General features: G+C 43.2%; 1 protein-coding gene across 1 annotated transcript in view; it reads right to left on the bottom strand.

Moving 5' to 3' along the window:
- The window catches only part of tmem121ab (transmembrane protein 121Ab), a 45,004-nt gene extending 27,630 nt beyond the window's left edge, over positions 1-17,374 (bottom strand). Inside the window, exon 1 of the mRNA XM_010776518.1 lies at positions 17,105-17,374. The gene's annotated coding sequence lies outside the window, so the exon portion shown is untranslated. The remainder of the gene's footprint in view (positions 1-17,104) is intronic.
- Between the last annotated feature and the right edge of the window lie 2,101 nt (positions 17,375-19,475).

Genomic DNA, 19,475 nt, shown 5'->3' with positions numbered 1-19,475 from the left:
TAAAATATATTTACATTTGTAATGCCTTCCCAATTATCCCTTTAATTCTTTATAGCCTACTGTATGTTTATTTCATGGATATTTGTGTTTTCTGGTGTGTAATATTTGTAATAAAGATTTCATGTGACACATAAAATGGATTTGTTGATGGGAATGTATGTGAATAAATTAACTCTAGGTTAACGGTACTCTTGCTATCACTACTCACCGACACTATAAACCTTGTCCCTCATGCTAGCTCTGACAACACCGGTAAGCACACCTTCATCTAGGCTGCACTGTACGTGTCCTGACTTGTAGTGGTTCTCTCCTCTATCTACACTCTTCTTGTCATCTTTGTAAAACGATATCAGACTGGTAATTGACACAGCCATGACTTCTAGTTCAATTCAGTGTGGCTCAAATGAAAAGCTTTGTTAAAATATGCAAGCACGCGAAAGTCAAATTCAGCTTTATTGTCAGCTTTGTGACGTTGAAGTCGTGCGACCCTGCTGCTGCACTGGCTTGTAGTTCATTTATAGCATAACGTTAGCATTTCGCTTTTGGCGACTAGATTTATGATTCAAAAATTATAAAAGTAGGGTTGACATGTGGAGATTATCCGGCTGAACAAAACGTGATCCCTCTCTTAAATGTGTGTAAACCACAGACCTTATTTCAAGCTATTTTCCAAAATCCTATGGAGAATTTGCATTGGTTTTTCATGAAGGAACCGGAAGAAGTTTACTTCCGGGTTTTACGATGCGTCACTGCGGTTCTCTATTCCCGCCAGTACAAGCACTAGCCAATCAAACCGCGTATATGCTGATACCGCAGGTCTTGACTATTTTCCATATGTCATCAAATGGAGGATAAATTAATCATTGCCGTGGCAAGTGTCCCAGTCCTGTATGACTGTGCTCTGTTCACCTACCGGGACCTAAACCGGAGGAACCAGGCATGGCGGGAGGTGGCAGAGACAGTTGGTGAAACTGGTAGGTTTTCAATTGTTTGGGGAGTTTATATCCAGTTTACTTCGTTGAAGAAGCGGGCTTTGTTTTGCTTTGTATGCCGGGGGCAGGCGGGAGATTCCTGATTGGTTGTTGGTCGCCTTGGGCGCGAGAAATCGCCAAGCCTCAGACACGCCCAGCTTCAAGATTTTTTGATGCCTGTAGTGTAGACGGGCCGTAAGAGGAAAGCTGCTCAATGGTATTTGTTAAAAAAATCAGGCTACTCCAGTCTCAAGAGCCAACTTCACTTCTTCATATGTGTCTCTAAGGGGCAATTGTGGATTTTTTTGCTCGTCATATTTAAATTGCCAAATACAGATAAAGTGTCTTTTTTGGTGTGCTATTATACCCCAACATACATGGTTAATGTTTTGAATATTATTAAAAAGATAATAAAAACAACCAATAATGGGAATTATAGAAATTCCTCAATACAAATACTAATTGGTGTTATGCCAAGTAATTTATTTGTATTCATTTAAAGGTAAAAGGTAAAATGTAGCTTGCTTGCCCAGTGTGAAATTAAGAGACTATAATCATGTCTGTAGGTTAAATATGGAACTGGAGGTTAGATGTGATTATATCAGCTTGGGCAGGGGGAAACATTAATTATTACAATAACGTAGCACAGTCCGTGATGTCATGTGCCTCCCTGAGATTATATTCTCAGTCCAACTAAATCACATTGCGCTTAAAGACTTAAAGTTTTAGGTCATATATACTTATGACTGAGTTAAACAAGATAATACTTGATAAGACAATCACATCGTAGAGGTATGTGAACCGAAAACCTGGGCAGGGAGAGGTGAGAAGTTGAGGTTAAGTAAAAGAGATTGAAACAAAAGGACAGACGTGTGGCTCTGAAGCTTAAGTGTGGGATAAAAAGGGAGATTAGGCCAGGGGTGAAAAGGGCTGGAACATGTCCAGAGTGAGAGTGAAAGGGAGAGGAGAGTGAGGGAGGGATCCTCTCTCCCACCCATCTCAATGTCTCTCCATGCCGGTTCTGTCTGGGCACCTTTTCAAAATCAATTTAAGAAATTACCATTCAGCCGGAGTTCCGTCATTAGGATTTTATAATTTCATCTTCCTCCTCCAGTGCCTTTATCCCAGAGCCCCTCAGTTCATCTCTGCAGCACAACCCCAGTGAATAATTAACCGCGGCCGTGAGCGGAAAGGCGATGAGCGACACAAGCCTTCTATCATTCACACACAGCCGCACACCTTGGGAGGCAACGACGGCGTGCTTTTAAGTCTCTTCCTCTGCTTCTATCTTTTTCTACGCTTTAACTTAAACCTGACATGTTTCTTGCTCTCACGCTCACACGCCAGCGCTATGAGATACGGGTTATCCTACACATGCTCTCACATCCAGCTTATCATCTGCACACACACTTGCTTACTGTCTGTCTCCTCTGCCCGTCCTCTAGTCCCTGAAGGCATTTCGGCTGAGTAGGCAGAGGTAGGTGGGGCAGCAGGTTTTGGGAGGGGTGTGTGTGCAGGGACCTCAACCTCTAAGATCCACTATGTGCCACAGCAAGTTGGCAAGCTTCTCCATCAATACAAGAACAGCAATACCTGCTGAGGCGGGGGCGGCAGAGCCCTCATCCGACCTCTCTCGCCTGCAGTGTAGAGCTCAATAACCCCAGGGTGGGCTGGGAGGAGGTGGGTTTCTGTTATAGGTACGCAAAGGTGTGTATCTTAACCAGGTCTTTGCCTCAAGACCAGATAGGGGCGAATGTATTTCTAGACAATCATTAGGGAAGGCTCAAACTCACTGAGATGCAGTCGGCGCCTGAGAGATATTTTTAAATGGATTTAGTTCTGCAAAGTAACTACATGTGTTTGATTTGTTTAGCTGCCTTTTACTGTATGCATATAATTGTTTTACTCTTTCTTTAAAGCGTGTTGTTATTTAACTTTTCTTATTTTCTTAATGTCTTTAGGTTATCATTTTAATTAGTTTCCGTCTTGTATTATAATTGGTTCTTGTGGAGGCGTCATTTGAATGTTTTTTTAAAGTTACTGTTGCAAAATGTATTTTTTAATTTCCTTTTTAATAGCATACTTATTATATATGCTTAGCCAAACTAGCAGCTTTTGACCCTTGGGTTGGCCAGGATGTTTTTTTTTGTCACCACGATTGTCAAGACTGAACAATTCTTTGATGGATTGCCATTATATTTGTACTGACATTAATGTTCCCTGGATGAGGATCCCTACTGAGTTTTTATTGAATCATCAACAGGGCAACGTATAAAAATTCTCCAGTGAAATATAGTATCTCTAAATTTGGCTACATCACATCTAGTTCGCAGCAATGTATGATCACTAGAGGATGGATCCCAACAAATATGATGACCCTGATTTTTCTTCTAGCAGCAGTATGAGATCAACATTTGTTTGAGCAAAAACAGTTGGATACATTAGCTTGTCATTTGGTGCAGACATCCTAACTTATTGTTAACTTTGCAGATATCTTTTAACTTTTCATCTGGTGCTGTCAAAAGAGCAAAATGAGCCTCACAGAGCTGCTAGCGAGGCTCCACAGTCTTGTTATAATGCAGAGTCTTGTTACAAAGCTACAAATACTCAACGTTTTTAAAGATAACATGTTTTATCTATGCAATGGTAGAGACAGGAGCAGTTCTGGCTGGATCTGCAATCTCAGGAGAGCCTACCAAGGGGAACTGATTGGTTACTGTCTCTGTCTAGAGTCAGAAACATTTCAAAGATAGGAGACAGTGCCAACAAATAATGTTCCAAAATATGTAATCTAGGAACAAATCAGCCAGGAGCTGCAAGCAGATGTGCATTCAAATCCCAACTCTGAGTTTCTATAACAAGTAGATAGAAACTTAACTTAACTTAAAGTTAGTTAGCATGAAGTCAGTAAGTTTGTTTCAAAAATGGGCAACACTTAAAAGTAAAGAGAAAAGTTGCAGACATGGCAGAGAAAATATGTTTGCTTTAAATATAATATTTGTTTGGATATTTAGCTGCCATCCTTGTTGGCATGAACACAGAATAAGCCTCAGTGTTGTTGGCATGTGAGGATGAGTGTGTGGGTTTAGGGTGGCGATGTCAGTCTGACTGAATGCCCCGCTCTCTTTCTGTGTACAGTGTACTTAGTCAACACATGTTGTTGTAACGTTAGGGCCATTGGACAAGTGTGAAAACAGATAGACATTAATTTTCACTGTTGCGAACTAGGTGGAATTTACAGATTGGAAGTGGCATGCCATCATTCTTAATAATGCACATTCCCCAAAGTGTTGACTAATTGGAACTATTAAAATCTTGACACCAGTGGTTAATTTGTTTCCATGTGTTTTATAGCGATCATTTCTCCCATCGGAAAGCTCTGATGAAACATGAGGTGATTACAGTACAGCAGTTAGCGAGTCTGATGTAGTTGGAGCGGGTTAGCGGGCGCGGGACAACATCTCCCACTTCCCAAAACCCCCAATGTCATCAGTCGCTGTCATTTTTGTAACGTGGAAAAACAGAGACTGAATCGTTATTACGAACAAGACCTTTGTGAATGCTCCGAGACCTAAATTGGAGAAATGTCAGCTTGACCTTTTCTTTGAAATCCTTGAGGAGAACACAGTGAAATATCTTAATTAGAAAGAGATGGAGTTAGTAGGAACACGCATTGATCAAGCAGAAACTACAGGAGGAGAAAGGGGAACATAATGCAGGGCTGTTGTCGGACAATGGCCATGAATTATGTTGGTCTGCTCTGGAATGAAGAATGAGGAAGCCTTCTGTGTAAACTACTTTTTAATACAGTCACAGAAGACTCCAAGGCCACAGGATGAGAGAGCTGGCCTTCCACATAAAAGAGTTTCCATTGATTGAATTAATTCTTGTCTGGGTTGAGTATAAACTTCAAGCACAAAACATGAAGTCAAAAGCCGTTTTTATCGTGTACACCTATAACAAATCCAATGCAATCTAATACACCAACGTAGCCATACATGTTACATTTACTAAGATAATGTTCAGTTTTGATGGACACTAACAGACAGGTTTTTTTTTTAATTAGGTGTTCCTAATGATTCTATTTATTTCACTATACCATAAAACATCGACAACAAAGTGGTGTACCTCATTTAGTTGAACACTGAATAGAAATGAAAAGATACATGAGAGGGTGGGAATTCTCCAAATGAACATCGTGAACTCGTCTTGTATTGTGGGTGTCATGTTGAGTGGACAAACAGTCCAAAAGCATATTTTGTTCTGTTTGCTATCAAATTAGACACTTTAAAAACTCAAAGCATAACTGCTGAGAAGCTGCAACCAAGTAATGTGTGTAGCCCGTAAAATGACAACATGATTAATTGATTATCAAAGTTAGCAAAAAAACGTTTCAGCTCTAAAGTGCTTATAGATTTTTTTTGTAATTACATTTAATCAAATCTTGACACACAAAGCCATCTCTAGACATGTTCAGGAAACACTGCTTTTCTTTCCTTCCAGTATGTAGTAATTAAAAATGTCGTTATATGGGCTTCAGCTGACATCAGTGAAATCCTATTTGATGCGTGTTTTGATATTTTTTTGATGTCTTTCAGTTTCCAGTTTCCTTATTCTACGGTGTTTCTTACTGTTGTTTATCCTATTTTGTGAATGCTTTCTTCTACCTTCTACCTGAGCTTTATTTCCTGTTTGTAATTCAGTATCACATCGCAGTGCAAATACATGCTATAAAACCCATTGGTGGCCATCTAGGAATTGTTATTGTTATGCTCTACCCATTGCGCTTCAGTATACAGACCCACAGGTTTCCAAATGCAGTCATCAGGGCAGAAAAGGACCTCGTAGCTTGTCTCAGCTATTGACAGAGACCTTGTAAAACTCACTGACTCAGTGAAGCAAGGCAGCAGTCTACCTCGGATTCACCTCCTTGACTCCTGTTGACTGCCTCTGATGTAAACAGAGTGCCAGAGTTGAGCACTCGTTTGACCAAAACGATATGCTGTCTGTCTGCTGCTGTGATGCAACGCTAGCCCTTATCTAATTTCCTGCCTGCCCTTTAGATTTCATTCAACTTGCATCACTTTCTGTGAGTGACTTCAGATATTGGAGATAGATTAAGAGCTATATGAGATACAAGCGATATTATTTGGCCTGACAGCCTGCAGAAGAGAAACCAACTGGAGGACCCAGATGCTGCTCGTTTCATCAGAAAACTCCAGATAAAAAAAATAAAGTTTTAGCCGTTGCAAACAGACGGAGAGGGAACGTGGTTGATATTGATCTGCTGAGGCTAAGAGTAATGTTCAAAGGCATCAGACTCCGGGGAGTGGGCTCGTCGGGTTTCATTAAGTGTAAACATTTTCAGGAAAGAAATAGTCTGAAATGAGAGAAATCTAGGGATTGGGAGATGAGGCGGAGAGATAGAAAGCAAATGAGAAAAGAAAGGGAGAACAATTCATGTGTTTTCTTTCTTTAATATTCGAGCCATCTCTTTTACTCGGCTGCCAGCTCAGGATAGATGAGCGTGTTTGCTGGATGATGGAGCTCTACAGCCCTGGTGGTGGCTGCTGTCCTCGTCTCTGGCTCTGATATGAAACTGTGGGCAGCAGCCCCTGGCCCACCCTGCCAGAGCACTGTGTGGACAGGGATAAAGCACCTACCGCCGCGTTAACTCCGGTTCCAGGAACAACACCCACATAAATGGCCTATACAGGCTTTTAATAAGTGTTTGAACAAACAGACACTTGCATCTGCTTTTGTTTGATGCGTTTCAAGGGCATAGTATTGTCTGTTTGGCAGAGCCGGCTTCCACCTGCCAAAAAGCATTGCAGGGAAGATAACAGCATTTGACTTCGATCGAGGGCTTTGCAATGGGCAAGGCATGAATTGTTTCATCTTTGTTTATCAATGTTTTTCCCATGGCTTTCGGCTAATTGCAGAGCAGAGTGGCTTGCAGAATGCCTATTAGTGCCGTGCTGTGTTGAGAGACAGGCCAGACAAAAAAAAAAAATGCTCTTCACTGAAAACGAGAAAAAGCCATGAGCACTTATACACATTTTTATGTAGAGTTCTCTTGTACTGTTATTTCCACATTAACAGTCGTACACACACTGATGTGCACACACACGCACACACACACACACACACACACACACGGGCACAAAGACAAAGATAAGAAGGGCTAGCCTTTTGTGTTTGAGCCCACACACGGAAAACGAAGCAGTACACGTGAGAGTACATCACTGCCGGGTGTGTGTGAGACCTTGTATTATCTTCTGCCTGCTGGGGCTGGTGTTTAAGTGGTGCAAAGAAAGAAAGCAAGAGGAGAGAGAGGGAGGTGAGGAGAGATAAAGTAAAGTTCTGGAAGTGAGGGTAGGAAGGGGACAGGAAGGAGGGGAGAAGAGCCCTGTATCTTCAGAGTCCCTGCATCCCATGGGCAGTGACACAGCAGCAGCTGCTCCTGCCTTTCAGAACCACAGTCGTACGAAGCAACATTTATCCCCCCAGCAACAACCTCAGCAGACTAATCAGCGAGGCCAGTCTCTGCTTCAGCCGGGCCGAGGCAGGCTGACTTTTCCCCTCGTCAGGTTTGATCTGTATCGATGCTGATATACACAATAGTAACTGTGATCGCTGGGCTGAAACGTACAACACACAGGCAATAATGTCTTACAGAGGGGTCAGGTGGCCCCATATAGCGAGGGTTAATTCCCTGCCATGGTGGCCACCCCCCTGCACCTCACAGAGCCAGGGAATATGTGGAGGTCTGACAAAGGCCGGCGAATGGCAAACGAGAGAATATAAGGAGCCGTGCAAGAAAGTATGAGGCATACTCTCCTCTCTCTCCTCCTCTCTGTGTGCGCATGTGACTGTATGTTTCAGTGCTAATCAAATCATGATAGCCTCTGTTTTGGAGCACTGCACATGGAGCCTTGACTAGCTTGAGTGCTCACTCTCTGGGCTTCACTTAATTACAAGCAAACACACTTGTTGTAATAACACACCACCACCACCAGCTCTAACAATATTTCAACAGTTTCAACGTCCTCTAATAAGCACGCTTAGAGGACGACCCAATGACGTCCTCTTATTATCTACTGCATGCATTCAGCTCGGACAGTGCTTCAGCTAATGTAACCTTCGCTCTGGATGTTTCTGTCTTTTAGTGAATAGATAAACATTTCAGATGGATACAGTCATCCCAATGTGTTGTGGCCATTATGATAATAGTTTGATGTCCTCCAGCTGGGTGAGATTTGCACCATATGTCCATACATAGAATGTGTTTCAGCTTACTGGAGCACACCATAGCTAATTAGAGCAACATAAAGATGTACAGGCAGCGTGCGGTAGAGACACGTCATTGCTTTCACACACATGGACGCACACCGACACACGTCTACTCAGATTAGGTACAGCTACACAATTACTCGGTGCACAAATAGACAAAACACATCCCAGCCAAGGATGTATATTTTGCATTTTTGCCGTGTCTCGCTGGTTTTAAGATCGGCTTGTTGATCCAGATGCTCCCCTTTCGTTTGCCTCTCAGCCAGCATGGCAGGGTGCAGACAGGGCCACCACAGGGCCAGGCCTCTCTGTCACCCTGCTGCCCCGCTCTGATCCCTAGCTGTCGCCTACATGCTACAGAACAACATGATAGAATAAAAGGTGGACAATGTCACAAATCACTATGAAACGTTCTGCAAATAGACGGATGAGTGTGAACTGTAATTCCTAAAACCAGTGGTTCCCAACATTTTTAAGTCAGGCCCCCCTTGGGGAATCTGGAAATATGTTCCAGCCCCCCTTAACCCGGTTCACACATAGATTTGTAGGATTAATTGTTTATAGTTGTACAAACATTACATTTCTCTACTAATAATGACAAGGCACAAAGATTTTACATTTGTTTATGGATTGAACACAAACAAAAGTGCTTGTATTGGCAAATGATCCTGTGCCACTGTGAAATAATAAGGCCTTGTTGAAACTGAGCAGTAGATTTTTTAAATCATTTTGAATATGTGAAAATATATGAATCAACATGAACTACCATGTTTTACTGCAGGTTGCAAATAATCACTATTCCATCCCTATTGGGGTGTATGGTCTCCAAGTGACGTTTCAGCTTGTTTGGTTTCATGCTATCTGCTGCTCAGGTTTGAGACAGAGGACACACAGCTGTCCTTCCTCCCCCACCGACCACTTAGATGTGAAGCCAGGGGAGATGTATGTCTCATCATGCTTTCTTGATGTGGGCTTTGTATCTGGAAGGCTTGTCGTCCACTTTTTCTTTTAACTTCACACACTTCAGGCGCCCCCCCCCCTGCTGTACCGCCACGCCCCACAGTTTGAAAACCGCTTCCTAAATCGATTTGAACCTACAGATGTGTGAGTTAAGGAAAAACCTGAAAAAGTATCTTAGTTAGGTGTTGGTCTACCACGAGACATCTTTAAACACTTGTTCATACTTTCTACACTGGAGTTCTTCAAAAATATATTTCCACATTTAGTGGTTTAAAGACAGTAACTGAGAAAACTGTGTAACAATGAGTTCCATAAATCGGGTTGACATCTTGTCCAAAGCGAAAGAACATCATCTCTATGTAATGAAAAACATCAAGCAAGTCAAGTCACATGGAATAAATGATCAATTCATGATCATCTAATGTTTGATGCCTAAGCTCAAAACGTGTGCAAAGCACAGCACATCAGGGAGGAGGGAGAATAATATAACTCCCCCCCCCCCAAGGGAAGGTAGTCTGAGACTCTACAGGTGGGTACTCCGTGACGAGGGGGCTTTTGAAAAGCAATATGAACAGAAGTGGTGGCAGCGAGTGTAGCAGCAAGTGACAGCAGAGTTTTCAGGTGAGTGGCAGAGAGTGAGCACTGTCAGCCTGAGTACAGCTCTGTGGTTGAAAGGGTGCTTTGGATTTATGTGGCGCTGACAGATCAGCCATGTGAATGAAGCAGCAGGCTTAGGTTGGCTTCCTTAACTAGCTCACAGGTTTTGCTTCATGCATCTCTGATTGCAGGCGTCTTTTCTAATCTAATGATAAGGTTATTAAGATTCATGATTCCCTTAATCGTCTTACTCATAAACCTACAAAATGTCTCCTCAAGCATCTGCATTTTTTCCTTGTTCCTAAGTTTCATTTGAACTGATTTACTCATCTGTAGCTTTCAGACTTTCTACTCGTATAATAACACTTTGAAACTCTAAAATGCTCTGATGATTTTTCTCGCTGTTCGCGACTTTAAAGCTGTCTGTTTCTGCTTTAAATTTAAAGTATGTTGTTGCACTAAGTGCTTCAGAAATGGTTATATGTTTAGTTGACACCTCATTGCCACTTGTGTTTAGCTTCCTTTGTAAAATATAAGCGCAAAACCAAGACGCACTCACATATGCTCATACTCTATTCTCACAAACAGGAAGAACTCGTACAGAGAGCACTAGACACGCACTTACCATCTGGTTCTTGCAGTAATGATACACAAGGATGGAAATTAAAAACAGCCACACGCCAACAGGAGAAACGCATACATTTTACAACAATTTCTATGTAATAATATTCAAAATCACTAGAAACATCGCCCTACTGTGACATCCTCCTCATGCATGAATGCATGTATGTGCATGTTTGAATTCACAGCCATCTGAACCCACATGCTGGTAGAATAATGTGGCTGCTTGTCATGCTGACAGTCCAAGCATTTAAGTTACGCTTGTTGTAAGCGGATTCCTGTAAGAGCTTCTGTAAAATGTGAAAATGTAAATGGAGCATACACTTCCTGTCCCAGCCTCCTGTCAAGATGAAGCCATTGAAAACTCTGCATGGAAATGGGCTCACATTCCTACTTAAAATCATTATAAAGGAAGCCGTCTCTGTGAGATAATATGGCAATCTAATGTTTATGGACACTTAAATCCTCCAGAGCCTCCAGCTAAAATACCTAACCTTGCGCTGTTCAATTTTGTATGTGATTCGCTGTTGGCCAAGGCTGCATCCATTGCATCTCATAGCACACATACACAGCTGCAGAGAAACAATAAAATGCATGAATTAGATATGAGGTTGACACAGAGATGTAACAGATCTGTTTGCTGTTTGCCTGCACACTGCATCGCCCACTTTACACAAAAGCAAACACAACAGCAGATAGATTGATACAAGATGGATAGGTAGGTAGGTATGTAGGTAGACGGACTTCCCATGTGACCATTATGAAAACAATTCATATGAAAGTTTTCTAACATCTAATGGCAGCTTAAATGGAAATATCATAGACTTTGCAGAAGTGGATATTTAGGACACTGAGAAAATGTCATATTTGTTTTGGGAATTCACTTTACTTTTTGCAAACTAGGGGGATTTTGTACCCAAGTTTCTGTAAGATAATGGCCAGAGGGAGTTTCTCTTCCACAACAATCATCACCCCCCCCACCCCTGAAACGCCTCTATTGGACTCCTTTGTTTACTTCTGTGACATCAATAGGTAACACTCGCGTTTACTGTTGCTCCAACACATGACTAAGGGGATTTACCAATCACAACCATCCAACCAATCACAACAGACTGGGTTCTGTTTTTAGAAAAGAAAGAAAAGCAAAGAGGTGCTGCAGCACATGCAGTATGAGGCAAATAAAAACCTTTTTGAACATTACAGCATGTAAACATGTCACACTAGATGAACCTGAACATTAGCATAATAGGGCCCCTTTAAGTGGCCTATATTGTATTGTCTTTGCCATAAGCATGACCTTCATAAAGAATTGATCATAGTAGAAAGCACAGAGATGTTTGTGTTGGTTCAGTGGTTAGAACAGTGAGCTGCAGACTTGCATCTGGAGAAGAGAAGACTCCTCTGTTCATCACAGGCCAGGCCACTCCACTTGAGCTGATTGATTTCCCATCACTTCTGTATCCATGATAACTGCATGCCTAGAGGGCTGCCATGGCTCCAATATTTCACCCCCATATTACCGAACGGCTCTGTTTTAAAGCATGGTTTTCCATGTGTGGACGTGTCGTGTGTGAGTGTCGGTGGTTATATGGTTGGCTGTAACTATGTAGATTTACGTGTTGATTGGTCTGTGTGTGTAACAGCACTAGCAGCTACTGTAGCTATACAGTGGTGTGGTAATGAAATGCCAAACTCTTCTTTTTACAGGACGTAGGGCTGTACCCGAATATTCGTTCGTTGGAGTACTATTCGGGTTTCAATTTCATTATTCGGATATTCGTTTTGTTTGTTTTTTCCCCGTTTTTTCCAAATTGAATTAATTGAAATCTCCAATATCAACGTAAGAGCTTGTTTGGGGGGTTCTAACACTTATAAACGTTATCGTTTACTTTCTCCGTCTTTATATGTAGATATTACTTTTCTCCGTTAATCTCCGTCACGTTGTGTCCAAAGCAACAACAACTTCCTGTCAACAGCGCTACCTCTCCTTCAAAATAAAAGCATGTCCATAAATAGGAAGCCAAGCCAAATTACACTTAAGACATATACAAATGCAACGAAAGTAACAAACAAAATGCGATATCCGTTTCAATTTCAAAGAACACAAATTGGGTTAATAACCCCCCCGGGCCGAATATTCGCTGCTGATTACTACCGAATATCCGGAACCCGAAAAATTGTATTCGGGACAGCCCTACAGTACAGAGATAGGCTTTGCATTCTGCTGCTGTCCCTTTCTCTCACGTCAACTATCCTCCACTGAAGCAAATTAGCTGAGATATTGGCAAGAAAATACCCAGAGCCAAACCAGTGATATGGGAAAATCTTTAATCACTATGCATATGTTGCAGTGTTTTATAATAGGCCTACATTACAGTAACTCGTCATGTGTAACTCAACACTGGCAGCGATTGGTCCAAGCCCACATCTGCAAATGAGTTTCCTCATCGGGCAACACTCAAAGATTTGAAGTCTTTGATTTATAAACGTCCAGTGCAGTTATTGTAACTCTGCTTTATGAGATGCTGAGCAGATTGCAAACAGCTCTCCCACAGAGAACCTGCCAGTTAAGGTGCTAGTGATTTTTAAAAGCCGGATCTAATCATACATTGGTTCTCACGGCGTTAAAGTGTGGTACAGACGGAGAGATAAACATCTTATCTCCCATTCAGGGCAATTTGCTTCTCTGTTGGAATAAAAGCATTTACTGAGCTCTACATGTGACCCTTAGCGAGTTACCTTTCCAATTTGTATTCTTGCCTAAACCCTTTATGCTTTTTCGCTGTGCATAATATAATCTCTTTCGATACTAGAGACAACACATTTCAGACATGGAAAGTTGAAGTGCTTTCATTGTAGATGAGTAAAACTGTTATCTCCCAGATAAAGCTGCAGAAATGTTTTTGTTGCCTTTTTAAATGTAAATATTGTTTTTCTTAGAGCTCTTTCAAAAGGCATGCATACAACATTGATTAACACTTTAAACCTAATGGATTTTCTGGCTTCTTAGGATTAACCAACATATCTTTATTTTAATAGGTTCAATGTATGAACCATGGTATGAACGCTATTTTCTTGCCTGATTTTGAAAACCACCGATGTGTGTGGAAGTGTGTGAAGGAGAAGTGTGGGAGGGGTATTTTAACAGCTAGTTATACATGAATCTTTTCTTTTGACCAATCATGAATATTTACTGTTATTGCACTGTTAAGTATATGTAAAGTTGTATATCTCAGTTTTGGCTTGACTCTTGAGCTTCTGGGCATATATACTTTGTGTGTGTGTGTGTGTGTGTGTGTGTGTGTGTGTGTGTGTGTGTGTGTGTGTGTGTGTGTGTGCGTGTGTGTGGTGTGGTGTCGTGTGGTGTGGTGTGGTGTGGTGTCGTGTGGTGTGGTGATTAAAGAGAGAGGCAAGCAAGCAAAGTAGTGCCAGTTTTCCCCCTGTGCTTACATTAGCATAGATCATGCAGCAATCCATAATACATGGCTCGTTAACAAGGTTGGTATTTTTGATTCATAATTAAGGAGTATATTTTCAAAGAGTTTCCACAGTTAAACATGTGACGGCTGCAGGCTGCTTTCCTTTCTGCCACTCCGGGGCCACGTTATTGTACAGTATGGTGGCTATTGATTCCCCGTGCCATTTGGCCATTGATTGGAGTGGACGCCATTATGTGAGATTATAGCCCTCCGAAGCACAGTGATTCTGGAGTGGAAAACCAGTGGCTGAGAACCGATGAGATGAGCCGAGTGCTTACTGCATCAGATTCAACAGCAGCTGTGTTTCAGCTAATGACATCAAGTGAAGCCCAGCACAGAAGCATACAGCTTAGCTTAGCACGGCACAGCCTTGCCCGGAGCAGAGTCCAGAAAAGCAAAGACAGAGCACTCTCATTTCCCTCATGTCTATCGGTGCCAAAGGGAGCTATAGGAACACACGGGGGAGTGAACAATCACCTTCCGGCCTCACTGAACTCATTGCTGGCTTTTATTTTCTCTGTGACAGCCTTTGCTTCCCAGGTTGTCTTCGGTTGATCATTCAAATCGACCACAACTCACTACGCAGCAGGGTGAGGGGCTTCCACATGGCCTGGGATGATTGGAAAGGAGAGTGAGGAGGGTGAGTGGGTGGTCACCGCCTCTTCCTGCTCTCTGGCTCACGGACCAGGCCGTCATGTATTTATAGTTATATTGAATTTAATTGCGCTTCCAGCATGGGTCCATAATGGAATTCCAAGCATACAAAAAGAACATGGACCAATGTGCAATGAGCTTGTAAACAGCACGCTCATGAAAAGCAACCCCGCAATCAGTGCAATGCAAAAAATCGGAAGCAGAGCTCATCTACAGCTGTGCCCTGGATGCCAATGAGGGCTGGAAACTGCTGACCCTCAGGTTGTGGCTGTGCCATGCTTTGCAATGAGGCACAGGGAGACCGGTTAAAAAGACATCCTTGTAGTGGCAAATGGTGGTTAAAGTAGCTTTGCTTTGAAGATATAAGAAGTGACTCCACATAAATGCCCTGAATTCAGCTTCTTAAAGTACATGCCCTCCAACCTTGGGAGTTTAATTTCTATTTAGACAAAGGCGCTTTAGAGAGAGGTAACCAGCTATTGTGTGGCCTGCCCCCTGTAGGGCCACTTTCAAATTCAAATTCATGGTCTGTTTATTTGATAATAAATTGAGCATGAAAGATTAATTTGCATATAGTTCATCAATCCCATGATATAGAGCAGCAATTTCCATACAGTAGCGTCCAGAGCTCAATAACCCAGAGGCAGAACTGGCATATTAAAAAGAGCTTTCTTTCTTTCGGGGACACTAGAGTCAAGCCCTGTGGCAGCATCTCCGCAGATTCACACTTCTTGATTCGTTCCACTAAATTCTTGTCACTCACAGCCTGAGCCGACATATCAGACACAGTTAACAGCGAGCCGAGAGTTATCACACGTTCAGTGTAATCAAAATCCTAATGAACATCATTAAAATCAAGGCTTTAAAACCGAGGCTTACATCTCTGTGGGTTTACACAGTCAGGGTGTGTGAATGCTTTTGTGTGCGTGAGAGTGTGTTGAGGGCTATCAGAGCCTGGTAATGCGCCGCAGGCAAAAACTCATGGCGGTCACCTCTTATTCAAAGCTGGCCTGACATGGGCATTTTTCTTCCTTTACATTCTGAGAATGAATTTGTCTGTGCAAAAGAGCTGCAGCAGGTTCAAGTGATGCATGGAGGAAGCTGGGTGGCCACATCGTTTTCAGCCACGCTTCTGGAAACCCAAAGGTTGCATGTTTAATCCCAGCAACAGCTCATGTGCAACTGGGATTAAGAGGGTGTAGAATAAATATATTCTTGAAGATAGCAGTGTTTGCCAACTCTTCAAGTTGTGACTTTGGCTCCAACCAAGGATCATTTTCATTATCGATTAATATGCTGATTCTTTTCTTGAGTAAACAATTAAGCGTTTATGTAAGGAAATATGAAACATACTGTAGTGAACATTTACTTTCAGTCTCCAATCCAGCATCTAACACATAAAACATATAAAAGCTAATATGTACCAAATCAATGAGGTGGAACTCAAGCGTTCGTTCTATGATAGCAAAAAGTAATTGTTTACTCAATTTCTAACAATTAATTGACTACTCATTTCTGCTATAATTATGGCAGATGATTGCCAAGATCGTCAATCAAATATGTTAAATACCTCAAAGTCATTTTCCAACACATGATAATGAAAACACCTTCAAGATCACCAGTTAAACACCCGGCATGTGCCTCCAAGAAACCACATAGAGCCTCAATGCAGCAGCCTTGTTTTCTGTTGAGGAGCCATTGAGCAAAAACCTTAACCCACTGGCTGCTGACTCATCGTAAATCACTCTGGATTATTGGCAAAATTAGGTTATATATTATACATGTATAGGTTAATTATAGATATGTACACTGAGTTATTGGTGTGGTGAGGAAGCATGGTGCTCGTGACAGGAATATATTTTATTAGTGACTTGCTGCAGGCTTTGTGTGATTCGGTGTGTGTGTTGGTGTGTGCGTGTGTGTTTTTCGGTGTGTGTGTTTCTGTGTGTTTGTACGTTTACATGCATGGGCTGATTTTCCGCGCAGACCGGAGGCACGAGCCGCTGCTGCCTGGCCACGCGCTGACTCTTCAAAATAAGCATCTGCCTTCAATAAAACTGACGGGAGGGAACGGCAGCTGGCCTTATAGCACTAATAATAATAATAATAATAATTGTATAATCATACTAAAAACCTCTATAACGTTACGCGATTACTTTAGCCTTCTTTGCCGTGTCACAATGCGTGCATTCACTATATATTATTAGGCTGCAACGCGCTAAAAATGTGCAGCTTTAACATGGAGAAGAGCGGCGGGAAGAGTCTCAAACTAGACTGGTACAAAGTGGCAGAATGTATGGCATTTATCTCTTAAACATACATGCTAAGAAACAAGTTGAACTGCGTTAATATACAAGAGTTCCGCCAACTCTAGACTTTTCCCCATTTGTAGCGTCGGGTTGCCTGTAGAGCTATCTAGTCCCTCTCTAAATCAGCGACGCAGCACATTTAACACATTATAAAATAGTATTGTTTTCCCCTTGCGACTGCCATGGCCCCACCAGCTTCTGTTAAACTCTGCTGGCTTACCTCCACTGGTCGGTTAGTCTTTTTCTCCAGGCAGCTGTAAGGTTTAGTCGCTGTCCAGGGTTCTGAATATCATAGCAGGCTCCGGAGAGGCTTTGTAAATCCGCTGAGAGGAGACGCCGAAAACGCCGGTCCGACAACTGCTGCTGCCGCCGTCAAGTTACGTTAGAGAACATCCCATTTCCCCGTGGCGTGTCCAACACTGCACAGGCTCAGCGAATGTGCTTACAATTGTGAACTCAAATGTAAAACGGTGGATCTTTAAAGTGTCGCTTGCTGGCTGCGTGGAGCCGTTTTGGCAAGTGTAAGTGCTGAGGCTTCTTCGCTAGTTTCTCCTTCCTCCGAATAGGCTCTCTCTCTTTCTCTCTCTCCCCCTCTCTCTCCCTCTCTCTTCCATTCTCCTCACTCTATCAATCACTATTCAATTCAAATATGTTGGAGTGACACGAGGGAAACCTATAGCCTCCAGTATCCTCTGAGCTACAATAGGGATGAGCTCATGACTGCCAATACTTAACAGAAATCATTTGGAAGTTGATTTATTGGCACTGATGTGTAAAGACACATTACATTAAATTAAATGTGCTTAAAAAATTATGCACTGCTATTTGCTGTAAGATTAACACAGAGGTTCATTTTCTGATTCTCTCTGTCTCTCTTTCTCTGGTGCACACACAAACACACACACACACACACACACACACACACACACACACACACACACACACACACACACACACACTGGGGAACTGAAATGAATGTATGTTCAATGTAGTTATTTAGAGGGAACAGCCATCTGTTATGGGAACCTCCTGACCCCTCATTTTGTTTTGTTTGTTTTTGTTTTTTTATACACAGCAACAATTGTAAAATTCAGTCCGAAGGAAGTGTAGTCACGAAAGAAAATAACTCATTGATTTGGGAATGAATCTGTCACGATCTGTCTGTGTTGTGTTTTGTCTTGTCTTTTTCTGTCTTTGGTTTCCTGTTTTATTTTTTAAAGTGTTCACCCCCTGTCTTGCCTGTTGCTTTCTGTCTGTTTTCTCTCCTACCTGATTACCCGATTGTGTTCACCTGGTGCCCCTGTGTTTTCTCCTCCCTCCTCACCTGTCTCTTGTTTGTTTGATTAGTCCTGTGTGCATTTAGGTTCAGTGTTTTTTGTTAGTCTTTGTGAGTTCCTTGCTTGTGTATGACTGTGTTCACGGGTTAGTGTTCTGTTTGTTCTAGTTAAGCCTTGAAATAAAGGTATTATCTGTGTAATCTGCATTTGGGTCCTGCGTGCCTCACTCAACCCTGACAGAAGGATCTCCCCAAGGATGGGCCCAGCAGATTCTTTTGAGCTAGAATTACTCAGTTTTTCCTTTTCTTTGGCTGGCTGCTCTGATAAGTGGAGGGGAGCGTCTGGAGTTCAGCAGCGACAGGCTGCTCTGGCTGAGGCGTATCAGATGGCTATAGAGAAACCAGGTTTAGTGAAATTCTTACCTGGCTGGATCTTGGACTTCCTTTCGGTGTGTGATTCCCGGCCTGCTAGCCCCAAGGATGCTAGCTTCCTGCCTCCCAACTCCCAACCTGACACCATACGCCTCGGTGTGTTCCGTCTGGAGTCGGCCTCTGCTTCTTCCCCAGTTCCTGCTCCTGTCCGGGAGCCGTTCTCTGGAGCTCGTCTGGCTTTTGGAGGTCCACGGAGCCTCCAGGGGGCTCCTGGGAGGGGGAGTCGCAGGTCCAGGCTGGCAGCCTGAGCCCCAAGAGCCATAGTTCCGGCCCCAGTTCTGGCCCCAGCAGCCATGGTTCCAGCCTCAGTTCTGGCCCCAGCAGCCATGGTTCCGGCCCCAGTTCCGGCCCCAGCAGCTATGGTTCCGGCCCCAGTTCCGGCCCCAGCAGCTATGGTTCCAGCCTCAGTTCTGGCCCCAGCAGCCATGGTTCCAGCCTCAGTTCTGGCCCCAGCAGCCATGGTTCCAGCCCCAGTTCTGGCCCCAGCAGCCATGGTTCCGGCCCCAGTTCCGGCTCCAGTACCGGCCCCAGCAGCCATGGTTCCGGCTTCAATTACGGCTCCAGTTCCGACTCAAGTGCCGGCCCCAGCAGCTATGATTCTGGCTCACGTTCCGGCTATCCGACCCACTCCAGTCCCTCGTGTTCTGTCGGTGTTCCGGCCCACTCCAGCTCCCCGTGTCCTGTTGGAGGTCCCGCCGTCACCTGTTCCGCCGGGGGTCCTGCCGACACCAGATCCTGTTCNNNNCCATGGTTCCGTCTTCAATTCCGGCTCCAGTTCCGACGCCAGTACCGGCCCCAGCAGCTATGATTCTGGCTCACGTTCCGGCTATCCGACCCACTCCAGTCCCTCGTGTTCTGTCGGTGTTCCGGCCCACTCCAGCTC

Source organism: Notothenia coriiceps, unplaced genomic scaffold, assembly GCF_000735185.1.
Source record: "Notothenia coriiceps isolate Sejong01 unplaced genomic scaffold, NC01 NC01_scaffold00017070, whole genome shotgun sequence".
Classification (NCBI taxonomy): domain Eukaryota; kingdom Metazoa; phylum Chordata; class Actinopteri; order Perciformes; family Nototheniidae; genus Notothenia; species Notothenia coriiceps.
Note: the sequence above shows the minus strand (reverse complement) of the source record. Positions and strands in the feature narration are given on the sequence as shown.